General features: G+C 31.7%; 1 pseudogene; it reads left to right on the top strand.

Annotated features, from left to right (window-relative positions):
- Positions 1–6,487: 6,487 nt before the first annotated feature.
- Positions 6,488–6,605, top strand: LOC124940848 (annotated as a pseudogene).
- The last annotated feature ends 6,558 nt before the right edge of the window (positions 6,606–13,163 follow it).

The following is a 13,163-nucleotide window of genomic DNA, read 5'->3' as shown; positions in this document are numbered from 1 at the left end:
AAATTGGGATCCTATAATAGTCAAACAAACAACCATTCTATCTCTCTCGTGGATAAACCCCTAGTAGATATATATGATCCTATAAATTGGGATAATCTTGATAATAAAACAAGAGATTTATTGGTTGAAAAGGGTCCTAGACGGGAATTAAATCTTGAGTTTCCTTATGATCATATTTCTAGGCGCTTTTCTTATTTTCACTATTCTCAAAAGTTAAGTAATGGAGAAGAAAAGGATAGGAAATGGTTGGTTTATTCAACATAGGTTTGAACAATTGAATGAGTTTAATGACTTATTTGGGTTCCTTATGAATTCTGGAAAGTTGAAGGCATTGAATGAAAACAAATTGAAAGAAAAGTGTAGCACATTTTGTAATGTATTTTCTCATGAAGGTACGTGTGATGTTAATTTGAGTGATTTGTTTTCTGAACTAAAAATACTACAAGTTGTTTTACCTAGTTTGGATATGCCCGCTGCTGAAATTCTTGATTTTGTAATGTCAATAGATTTCTATCCTAATGTCTCTATTGTATATCAAATTTTACTAACATTACCTGTTACGGTAGCTTCTGCTGAACGAAGTTTTTCTAAGTTAAAATTATCAAATCTAAGATCTTCGATGTCTCAAGATAGATTGAATGGACTTACTATTTTATGTATTGAAAAAGATTTTTTGGAATATATTAATTACGATACAATTATCAATGATTTTGCATCTAAAAATGCAAGAAGAAGTCACTTTCGTTGACAATTTATGTTGCATCTTGGAAGGTTATTGAAGATCAACGGTGAAACACAAGTGAAGTTTATGTGTAGGGCCCCAATTTCGTGCTTTCGCCTAAGGCCTAAAAATCTCAGGAACGGCACTGTTCATCAGTAATGAGAACACCATACTTTTCCCAATTATTTGCGAATGGAAACGTCCAATATGATTGATTAAGAATTATGTTAAACTCGTATTTCTACATTTTACAAAGTGTTGATAAATTGTGGCATGATTCAATATATTGTTTCTAATCTAAGTTGCATGTCAAACAACCTACCACAATATGTGAACATGAAAAATGATATCGACTTTATTTTCTACAAGAGAAAAATCATAATGTTTGTGTTAGGTATTTTATTGTATTGTAATATTTATGTTATGTATTTTATTTGTGATGTAATGTTTATGTAATTTATTTTATTTTAATGTTTAATATATATTTTTTTAATTTATAATAGTTATTTAAATTATTTTATTTAATGTATTTAATTTTAACTATATATATTATATTTATAAATTTAAGTAAAAATAAAATATAAGTGTTATTTTATTTTAATATTTATATAATATATTTTAATTAGTTGATTGAGAGAGAAATGATTAATTAATAAGTTAATAGTTTGAAAAGAGAGAATGTTAATTAATAGTTAAAGAGGGGTTAAATAATGGGTTAAAAAGAGATAGTGGATTAATTAATGAGTTAATTAATAATGTAGAGAGAAAAATGGATAGATTGAGAAAGTTTGTTTAAAACATGGGTAAAACAAGAAATGGTTCTAAAATCACTTAAGTCAGATTAGGTAAAAGAGTCAGACTATTGGTGTAGGCCGGCGATAACAAGGATCCAGGTCCAATAAGCTAGGAGGAAGCTCTTGGCAAAGGTCTTGTGGTGTTTCTATGACTATAATTTATTTCAACGGAGAAGGAAGAACGTCAATTTTATTTATAAAGTTGGAAAGGTGTCAATTTTATTTAAAAAGTTGTAAAATTTTATTATTATATATAAACTTGTCAAATAGTGTCAAAATTATTTAACATAAAAGAAGCCTCAAACGCGTTAAGTTTTTTATCCACGTATTTATTATATATATATATATATATATATATATATATATATATAATTTTTAACTTATTTTTTCATTTCAAAAATACATTCTTTTTCTATTTAGCATATAAATAAAATAAATAAAATTTCCCTTATTCTCTATTCTCATCGCCCTGACCTAACCCACCTTCATCTCCATTCTCTCTCTTCACTAGCAGACGCCGCCACAACCAATCCAATCAACTTCAAGAACTCAACAAACGAATCTCAATCTCTAGAGGATGTCGCTAACTTCTTTTTCTATTCATGTTTTACTGTCTTCATAGACTTCGATATTGCTATCAGGCATGATAATACAACTTGTTTAGTAATCTAATCATCAGATGGATCAATTTTGATCAAACAATATAATGTAATAAACCTCGTTTATCTACGATTGAACTCTGTGTTTGAGGATCTAACGAAATGAATTCCAAAAATGAAGAACAATCAGAAACAAGGACAAACAATCATTATACATTTCGAATACCAATTTATTCAGCTTATCAACTCCAACTTCGATTATAATCAAAGCTAGAATCTTAATAACCGTTTCTAGAATCTCATTTTTTTTTTCAGAATTCTAATAATATCAGGTGTCAGATCACATTTAATCGCTAAAATCTCACTATTTTGATCCAAAAACCTAGCAAAATCGGAATTTGAAGACAAGTTATTCAAACGAAATTCAGAATTTCCAATCTCGATTTTTCACATTGAATATATAACTCGTTTATTTGAGATCAATTGAGAAGAACATGGAGTGGAATTCGGAGAGAGACTACGGAGTGTGTTTGAGAACATAAGAGATTTTGGAGATTGAGATTTGGAATCAGAAGAACATGGATTGTGATAGGATCAGTGTTTCCAATAGAGACGGGGGTCTGACTATTGTTAACAACTTCTGGAAAACGTTTTGATAGAAATCCTGTTAGGGATTAATATCTTTTTCAATTCTTCACAAATCCTCCGAACTCTTGAAACGGATTGAAGGGCGGAAGTGTTCGTCAGATTTAAAGATTTGAACCAATGAAAGATGAAAAACAGAAAGTAAAGAACACAGTAGGTTGTTTATGAATATTCTGAGCAAACTCTCCTACGTCACACCTTCTTACACAACTGGAAGATTTTTCATTAAATACTTTAGATTAAATACAGTTTACAGAGCTAACTAAGTCTCTATTGAATAGAACAACCTTTGTTCAACTTACAATATATTCAAACGAATTCTCTCAACTAAACAGTAATAGACTTTTTTCTCTCTTGAACTTGGAAGATTATGTAAAATCAGTGAGTACAAGAGTGTAAGCTTGTAAGAATGACAGTTCACAAGTTCTAGTAAATTTCTGGTGATTCGTCCGTCGTCCTTGAGCATCTATTTGTAGTAGAAGGACACCAACGGTCGAATATTTTTCATGGACACGTGGCAAGCATCCATTAGAAGACCGCCCAAAGGACAAGAGTACAATAGACTCTGAGCAAATGTATCGTGGCCGTACTGAACGAGTAGTACGCCGAATATCCTTCTGAAATTGTCCTGCACTGGACAAGTAGTGAGAAGAATATTCACATATGTGGCGTTCATTCATTTAATGCAAGGCATTAGACGGATGAGTGGAGCAGGAGTAGGATACAACTAGTTAATCGTGGGTAGACGTATGCTAACTTCAAATGGCTGTTGAAGCGAGGCATTAGACGTGCTCCATTAGACTGCCAAGTCTAAGGGAGTTAGACGTCAACATCTAACTGCGTGTTCTATTAGACTACCATGTCTTAGACTTCAACGTCTAACCACGCATCCCTTCAGACTTATCTGAAGGAGTTAGACGTCAACGTCTAACATTGCATCCTATTAGACTATAATGTCTAATGGAGTTAGACTGCAACGTTTAACTATGTATCACTTCAAACTTGTTTGAAGGAGTTAAACGCCAATGTCTAACTACGTTTCCAATTAGACTATCACGTCTAATGGAGTTAGACTTCAACGTCTAACTACGTATCTGTTAGACTGCAACGTCTAAGTACATATCACTTCAGACTTGTCTGAAGGAGTTAGACGCCAACGTCTAACTACGTATCACTTTAGACTTGTCTGAAGGAGTTAGATGCCAACGTCTAACTACGTATCAATTCAGACTCGTGTGAAGGAGTTAGACACCAATTTCTAACTAAGTTTCCCATTAGACTACCAATTCTAATGGAGTTAGACTTCAACGTCTAACTACGTATTTGTTAGACTGCAACGTCTAACTACGCAACACGTCTAATTAGCATGTTTAGACCACGTCTAATTCAACATAGTCTGATGCACCTGCATAGAAACAATTTAACAACTTAGCTTCATTCTTAACTGAGTTTTAATCACAATTAAGTTTTACTTATATATCATCAAAATAACGTTGGCATAGAATACGCTTATTCTCTAAATTATGTTAATCAAAATAATTTGACCAAACAGATTGGTGAAGAGAGAAGAGAAATGTTAGATAAATTAGATAGTTAATTAATAAGTAATTAACTATCTAAAGAACTTAATTAAATTCAACTTTATGTGTAGGTACAAAGGAGCGGTTACATTTTTAGTCGATCAAACCTATATTTCTGAAGTAGCACAAACCGGAATAAACCTAATTGAACAAGGATTTGAAATCCTTGTTAGTAAATACCCAAAGAAACACTCGCCAAATATTCGTTAAGAGAGCCAATCGAGGTAAATATATTATCTAATTATTTAATATTAAATAAATAAAAAAGTCAATATAAAAAATGACTAATAAATTTATAATGTATCGTATTTTTGGATTGATTTTTGAATTATGATATTTGAATTAAGTATTTTTGGATTATGATATTTGGAATATATAAATGTTTTTTACAATCAAATATTTAATATTGTTTACAAATATATTAATAATTTAAATAAAAATGAAATACATTTAAATATCAGTAACGACATTGGTAAAAGGAAAGTCGTTACTAATACTAGTATCAATAACGACAATGCTATTGACAAAATCCTTACTAATACTAGTATTAGTAACAACAATGTCATTGATAGAGCCATTACTGTTACTTATATCAGTAACGGTAATAAAGTCGTTACTAATACTAGTATCAGTAATGGCATTAGAGAGTCGTTATAGATATTGGATAAGTAACACTAACGTTCATTTCAGTAACGAAAGGTAACAAAATTATTCACCGTTACTAAAAGTTATCAGTAATGGCGTTTTGGGTATTCTGTAACGGCTTTAACCCTTACTGATGCCCCTTTTTCTACTAGTGTGTCACAAAGCTAAACGACTTTAAAGCGAGATAGATAAAATTGTTTGATTCTTTGTAATATGTCATAAGACTTGTATTTTATATGTTTATTTTGTTTACTCCGAACATTTATTTCATTCTAGGTTTGTTATAATGAAATAAACGAACTATCTGTTTCTTTTTCCTTTTGGAATTTTTAATAAAATGGGTGCCTGCTCCGGTATCGTCTATTCATTTCTTTTTAAAAATTCGTATAATATAAGTCGAAGATAAAGTTGCTATTATTTTGTTTTACCCTGAATAATAAATGGAAAAAAATCTCTTTTAAGTAGTGATGTCTTACAGTAAGTTTGTATTTTCCTTTGGTTCAATACTTTTTTTTAATGTGATCTCTTTTTTTATTAATGGAGGGAATACGTGAACTACTAATAATCATCATATTCCTACATTTTTTTAATATAGGTATTCCACCATTTGTTTTCCAAAATGTTGAATGTTAGCGTAAAATATGTGAAAAAAAGCTCAATTCCAAATAGACAATTTTGTACCTTTTTTCCAAATTTAATATCGATTTAATAAAGAGGAGTGATAGGGGATGAAATGAGAGAGGGAATGACTTAGCATCATCTCATTGGTTAGAAAAAGAAAAAAAGTGGGAGAAAAGAGAGAAAAGAGAGGAATTATTTGATTTTTTTCAGCCAATTAGATTGTGGCACATCATTCCATTTTCCATTCCCTCACTTAAATTCTTTCTCTTAATCATTTCTCTTTAATAAAATCGCGTAACAATTTTATAGAGAAAAATTTTCAATTTACAATTTTCTCAATATGTAGAGTAAAATAATTGCAACCATATAATATAATTAGAACTACTAATGATAACCATCTAGAAAAGAAAGTTAAAAACTCTCTCATTTACAACCTTGTTTGATGGAATCCCTTATTTCATCCTAAATTTTATTGTCAATCAAATTATTACATTATTAGTTAAAATATCAAATTATTTTTACTTTATATTGTAAATTAAAGACAAATATTATATTTTAATCATTTAACTTAATAAATAATTCCAAATAATTTATTTTCATAAAATAAGATTTTTCAAAATAACTCAAATTGCTTATAAATAACCTTATATCTCAATTTTGTTTGATTCCATTGCAATTTTACCCATTATCTTCCCTTGCCTAAAAATACGATTGCTAAAACTTGAATCTATAAATGAGTTTTGATTTCCTCTTCTAGCCTGACAATAAGAGGTTAATACTAACTCTAAATTCCTCGGTTCAACCCGTAGGACAGCAAGTTCTACGCCTATTTAAATGGTTAAGTGTGTTTGCGGGCTACATACTTAATTCGTTGTCTAATTTGAGTGCGATCATACCAACACTAATGCACCGGATCTCATTAGAACTCTGTAGTTAAGCATACTTAGGCGAGAGTAGTACTAGAATGAGTGACCCCCTAGAAGTTCTCGTGTCGCACTCCTTTAAAGAAAAAAAATTGTCCCAATTTTTTATAAATGACTTTTGTCCATGAGATGATAAAATTACCAGAAAAAAACATTTGTTCGTATTTAAAAAGCATAATAAAACAATTATTTTAAATGAAATAAAAAGATTCGAAGTGATAGAGGGAGAGAATGACGTGACATCACCTCATTGGTTGGAAAAAAGAAAAAGTGTGAGGAAAGAGAGACGAGAGAGAAATTATTATATTTTTCAGCCAATATGATTGTTCCACGTCATTCCCTCTCTTATTCCCTTCACCAAATTCCCTCTCCCAATCATTTCTCTTTATATATATTAAGCAGCTTTAATCCATTTTATAACATCTTATCAACATAAATATTTTAATTAAATAAATGTTTTTAGTGAGATTCAAATTTGAGAAGTCAACTTCTAATCTTTAAACTATATTTAGTTAACTATTTTTGGTGGATAGAGTTTGTCTCTTTTAACTTTTTATTTTTATGTTTTTTTCTCTATAAAGCGGTTACTACAATTAGTGAGAGTTAACTATGTCTAATATAAGTGATTTTTTTTATTTTTCTCAATTTTGGGATGAATGTCATTTGAGAATGTTTTTTCTTATTTATCTTATTTCTAATAATGATATAGGGAGCGACTAGGGCAGTGACTCTCCACGTGGCTGCGAACGTGGAAAAATAAATTCCAAAAAGAAAATCCAAAAATCGTAGCACGCCATTACCGTCTCTTAGTATTCCTATTGTCCACATAACCCACATAACTCACAAAACCCACAAACGATCGCACACCTATCGTCTGAATATTCAAACCCTAGCCAACGTTCGTCTACTATTTGTGTTCTACATTTATGTTTTCAATATATGTTTTACGTTTCTGTTCTAAATCAAGTTTCGTTAGCACTCTTTCAATCGTCTTTCTATTCTACATCAAATTCCGTTCTTCAATCTCGAAATGGTAAGAAATGTTCATTCTTCTAAACTACTTAAGTACAATTATTTGTTTAACTTGTAATCTTCTGTGATATTTAGGATTTTAATAAACAAATGGTGTTCTTTGATGCATCGAAGAATATCGAAGCCAAGACTAAGAACCAAGCAAGGAAGAGTCCGAACAAAGTAATAAAGAGTCCAAACAAAGCTAAGAAGAGTCCGAGAAAAAGCAAAGAAGAATCTGAAAGAAGATAAAAAAATTAAATAAGAAGAAGTTCTCTAACAACTCAAAAATGTAACATTCGACTAAAATAGTTTAGATAGTGAAATGAAATGCAAGACAATGACGGTTAGAAATGTTAGACGGTAAATGATATAAACACATTACAGTTTAGATGAAATGACATTGTAGTTTAGGTTAAATGACATTATAGTTCACGTTATAACACATTACAGTTTAGGTTATAATACATTACATTTTAGTTTATTAAATCTTTTTTTGGCAGTTTAAAGGGTTATAAGAGGAAGAAAGTGAAGGTATCTAAGATGAAGTTTTCTTCACCCCCCACCCCTACTTCTTCCATTCCTACAAGGTAACAATTTCCATCTTCTCAAAACTTGATTGTAATTTTCTCAAAACTGGATTTTCATTTTCTTTATTTTACAGAGTCAAGGTATCAAAGATGAAGCTTTCTTCACCCCCGTCCCCTCTTCTTCCATTCGTAGAAGGAAATGAACTATTTTAAACATTCAAATTTCTTCCAAATAACCTTTACAAACTCATCAGACAACTCTCGAGCATTTAGAAAGAGGATATTAAGGCCATTGGTTTCATCTCTCTCATGTTCTTAGGTGTCTCAAAATGCCCTTCGAACTGTGTCGTCACCTCTTGAACAAGTTCGATGCTAGAAGGAGTGCTATAATGTTGAGTAACGGTAGATGCTAAAAATCGACGAAGTAGAAATTTAGTGGGTAATAAACCTCCTTAGAGGTGACATCAAAATAACGGAGTCTAAAGGACATAAATCTGATGGAGCCGAGTACTTCCAAATGCTGAGGATTTGGAGGAGAACATGGATGGAGAATGATAATGGAGGAGCTCCCACAACTCTATCCATGTTAGAGAGAATAATAGAAAATAAAGATGCAAATGACAACTTCAAACGTGATTTCGTTGAATATGTCATATCCAGTTTTCTGTGAACAACACAAAATTCATAGTGCATGTAATCAAGGACTCTTAATAATTGTAGTTGTCATCTTAAAAATTATCGTTGCTTAATCTGAATTCTAATGTATTTTAATCTGAACTGTAATGTCTTAAAAACTGAACTGTAATGTCATTTAAACTAAACTGTAATGTCTTCTGCTTTCAATACTACAAATTTAAAATCCTAAAATCATTAATAGATATTGATAGAATAAAGGACATGAACTGGTGCAAGTTCACACTAAACGTACTATTTAAAAGTGTGAAGAAATGGTAGGCAATTGAAGCCTCATATTACCACGGACCACTCACGTTTTTTATTGGTAATTGTTTTATTTATGCACATATTATATCATTTATCCTTAGTAGACACTTAAATATTTTTAAGTTATGCTACATGGACAGGGTAGAAAATTATTCCGTAAAGTATAATTACAAGAGATACTTCCTATCTTGTCATGTTAGGATGACAAGATGGTATATGAGAGAAGATGGATGGAAAAAGGACTTGGAGGGTTTGACCTAAGGAGAGTGGTTGATAGTATTCAACTCCTGACTCTAAAGATTCTACTCTAAACTGTGGAGAATGAGTTTCAGCCCGAGTCTTTAAATAGGACTGATAGGGTTCAACTTGATTTCTCAAATTAGAGAAGCAAATTCTCTGGATTGTCCTGACTAGGTTGTTTTCTATTTTTGAAATTGATAATTTGGGTCTAGGTATCAATTATTCCACAATCCACATAACTTTTACTTTTCGTTGAAAACAAATGGTCTCTAGTCAGCGTGACTCGGTTATTTTGGAATAAAACTTCTCTACAAAGAAAATGAAGTAAACACATCTTGATAATATTTAATAAAATATTATAATGACTTTGAAGAGTTCTGAAGAAGATGTTACCTTAAGTCCAAATCAGCAAAAATTAATCCTCAATGAATTTATCTTTGTCAGATATTTTGATCCATTCGAAGTATTTAGCATATTTCTTCGAAGTTATTGTCATGTATGGAGAGCTAAGAGCCATCGGAATTTTTTTAATCCTCTTAGGTTGTGTTTTGATTGGAGCTTCTTTCGCTACTCTAACCTCCGCGGGTTGATTTTGTATGGAAATCGCCGCCACTTCAGGTGACGTTTCGACTCGAACCTCTACGGGTTGAGGATCTATGCAAACCATCACCACTTTGGGTGGTGTTTCAATTCGAACCGCATAAAATTTCTTAATCTTCCTCTTAGGTTGTGTTCTCTTTGGGGCATATTTTCCTACTCCAACCACCACTTCGGGTGATGATTCAATTATAAATTTCCTCTTAGTCTTTGTTCTGATTGGGGCATCTTTTCCTATTCTAACCACCACTTTGGATGGTGTTTTAACTTGAATCTTTGTGGGTTGCGGATCTATTCCAACGACCACCACTTCGGGTGGTCTTTCTACATGGAGTTTCTTTGTGAAGTAATTGTACATGGCATCCATGATAAATTCATTTGTGACCATAGCCTCATACAAGACATGGATCGATGTATCAAATAAGAAGATGAGTTTATTTTTTGTTGTTGTGTTCGATGCTACTACATCTACCAACACTTGTGTGACTTTTTTATATTCTATGTAGATATAACCATATTCTTTGTTGATACAAGAATAAAACTTAATGCATTTTTAACCATGGATGATTTTAATACGGGCTCAAACTAGTCTTTGTCCTGCTTCCCTAGACCATCCACTGAAATCTAAGGCTCATCCTTTGTAATCTAAGGTGCCACCTCATCTTCCACCTAATGATCCACCTTATTTGCCACCCGAGGCTCCACCTCATTTGCCACCCGTGGCTTCACATCATTTGCCACGTTATCAGGCTCATCCTAGTCGGTGTTTGAAAGTGGAAGGCGTCCAACATTCCTTTCAAATACAAATTGTCCTCGCCTCAATTCCTTTTCTATCATACTTTTCAGATTATTGTCATTCTAACATGTCAATATCAGAAATAGCCATTTGTAAGGTAGTTGGAGTTTAGGGTCTGCAACCCTATGCATGTAGAACAACTAAAACAATATTTAATAAGTTGGAATATTTACATTTGAATAAACTACCGAATTGATATTTGACAAAGATGAATTAGAAGGAGAAATATACGTGGACAATGGAAATGACTTTTTTCATTTATATGTCACTTTTTGTCGGCATCAACTAAGTCATTAATTGTGAATTGACACAAATTCAACTTTCGAATATTATTAACATTATATATGATTTAAGGATTTTATAGTTGCATGTACAAAAATTGGGTAAGAGAAGTGTATATAATTTAATGATTTTTTGGAATTTAAGTTTTGAGAAAAACTTTATACCTACATTGTTGATTCTGTGAGGTCTAGAGGAAGTTGCTAACAACATAGACTACAAAGTCGATCTCATAATTACAGTTAGTTTCTTGGTTGTTTAGAATCATCTCTGGTATTTCGGCTGTTTTAGGAGCACTGTTGTTTTGTTTCTTTCCCCCATCTTCTCCTTCATTCCCTCAACTGATCATCATATTCAGGATACATTATCTCGTTTCTAATTGACTTGACAATTTCAATCTCTCCTTTAGGGATGCTAGTAAGTATTGAACATCATCTTCATCTATTTTGACTTCCTCGTCATTATGTAGGATGACCGCACATCTACTGCAATCGAATGACCTGACGAGGTAATGAGACAGTTCGCCTGGACATTTTGAAGACAAAGTGACAGAAGCCTTTCGAAGCATATGGCCTTCATAGCCTCTTTTTGTTCATATGATAATTGTCGAAGTAGATTGTAAAGGCCCATTAACGAGGTATTAGTAAAAAATGTTATGACTATAAGTTTTGCTTTTTTAGAGTGGGAGAGGACTGAGCTGCACACCATTGATCATCAGATGCAGCAGTTGTGGTCAGCAGTAACAAATCTGTTGTCGAGGGCCAACAGTTCCTTTTATATATACTCTACAAAAAACAGATAGATGAACCACACTTAACATATATAAAGTGATGAAAATTTAACTTTTATTTGAACACTTGGCCAAAAATATCTCGAACATGGCCATATTCAGGATAAAAATTCCCGAATATGGCCAAAATATAACACTACTCCAAGATATAAACATAGAATTGAAATTCATGGCCTAACTGAGAAATGATAATACTATTTGAGATTGTTCAAAATGCATGATTTGCTGAAGCATGAGAGTAAAACATATATCTAAACAAATTATTTAAGAAATAAAATACCATCTCTTCAAATTCATGTTGGTGCTATTCATTTCTAGACCTATACTGCAAATTCTAAAAAGTTTCTTTGGCCAAATTTTGTAAGATCAAGATACAGATCCAAAAATAGAAATAATATTTTTTAATTGTTTAAAGGGTTGTAACTCATATTCAATTTAAGAGAAAGCACGTATTTTTGACAAATCCAGAAACGTTTTGTAAATGGATCATGATACAGATCTAGAAATAAAAATAAAAAAATGTTTTCCAAATGATGTCTTCAAGGTCCCGAACATGACCATGTTCGAGATAAACCTAGTTAAAGGAAGATCATGTTCGAGAACTTACCTTATATTAGTATTTTCGACATACTTGGATGCATTGCAAGAATTCATTCTTCTGAAAAGAAACGAAAAGACATATGGTTATTGTCATGTTAGGGTTAATCAAATTATGAACATGACCATTGAAGTCTTTCCATTTTTATTCATGAAATCTGAAGAAGAGACGCGAAAGAAAGAAGAAATCACCAAAGTGGCACAAGTCCCGAAAGTAGGAAGAATCCGTCGAAGTCGCAGAAGGAGAAAGAAGTCAAAGAAATAACCCAAGAATAAATTGAAAAAGTTGATGAAATAGCTAAAGAAGAAGAAATAACCAAAGAAGAAACTGAAGAGGAAGAAGTCGTTAAAGTCAAAGAAGATGGAAACGCCAAAATCACCGAAGAAGAGGTAGGCGGGGGAAACAAAATTATTTTTTTTTAATTATTTTTTAATGTCATTTAAACTGAACTGTAACTACAATATACAATAATTTACAAATTTCATCCAAATATATTATAACATACAACAATTTACAAATGTTTTGTCTTTGTTGAAAGTTGTCCCAACAAGTATTATCTTTGGGAAATAATTGAGAGGACAAAAGTGATGTGAAGGAAAGTTAAGTCGAGACTAGATCATTCCACTAATGTTGTTGTGTTGATATTGAATCTTTCTTTATTGCGGTTGTTGTCATCCAATTTGCATAATAAAAAAAACAATTGAATTTGCTTGAAATGTATTATTTATATTACTTTACAAATATTAAAAACAATATCACATCTTAGAATCTAACATTATTTCGATCCCTTGTGGACGATTTGTTCATAATTCTTTCGATGACTAATTGTTTGTATTTTATTGGTGGTCGACC

This window comes from Impatiens glandulifera, chromosome 5 (genome assembly GCF_907164915.1).
Source record: "Impatiens glandulifera chromosome 5, dImpGla2.1, whole genome shotgun sequence".
NCBI lineage: Eukaryota > Viridiplantae > Streptophyta > Magnoliopsida > Ericales > Balsaminaceae > Impatiens > Impatiens glandulifera.
Note: the sequence above shows the minus strand (reverse complement) of the source record. Positions and strands in the feature narration are given on the sequence as shown.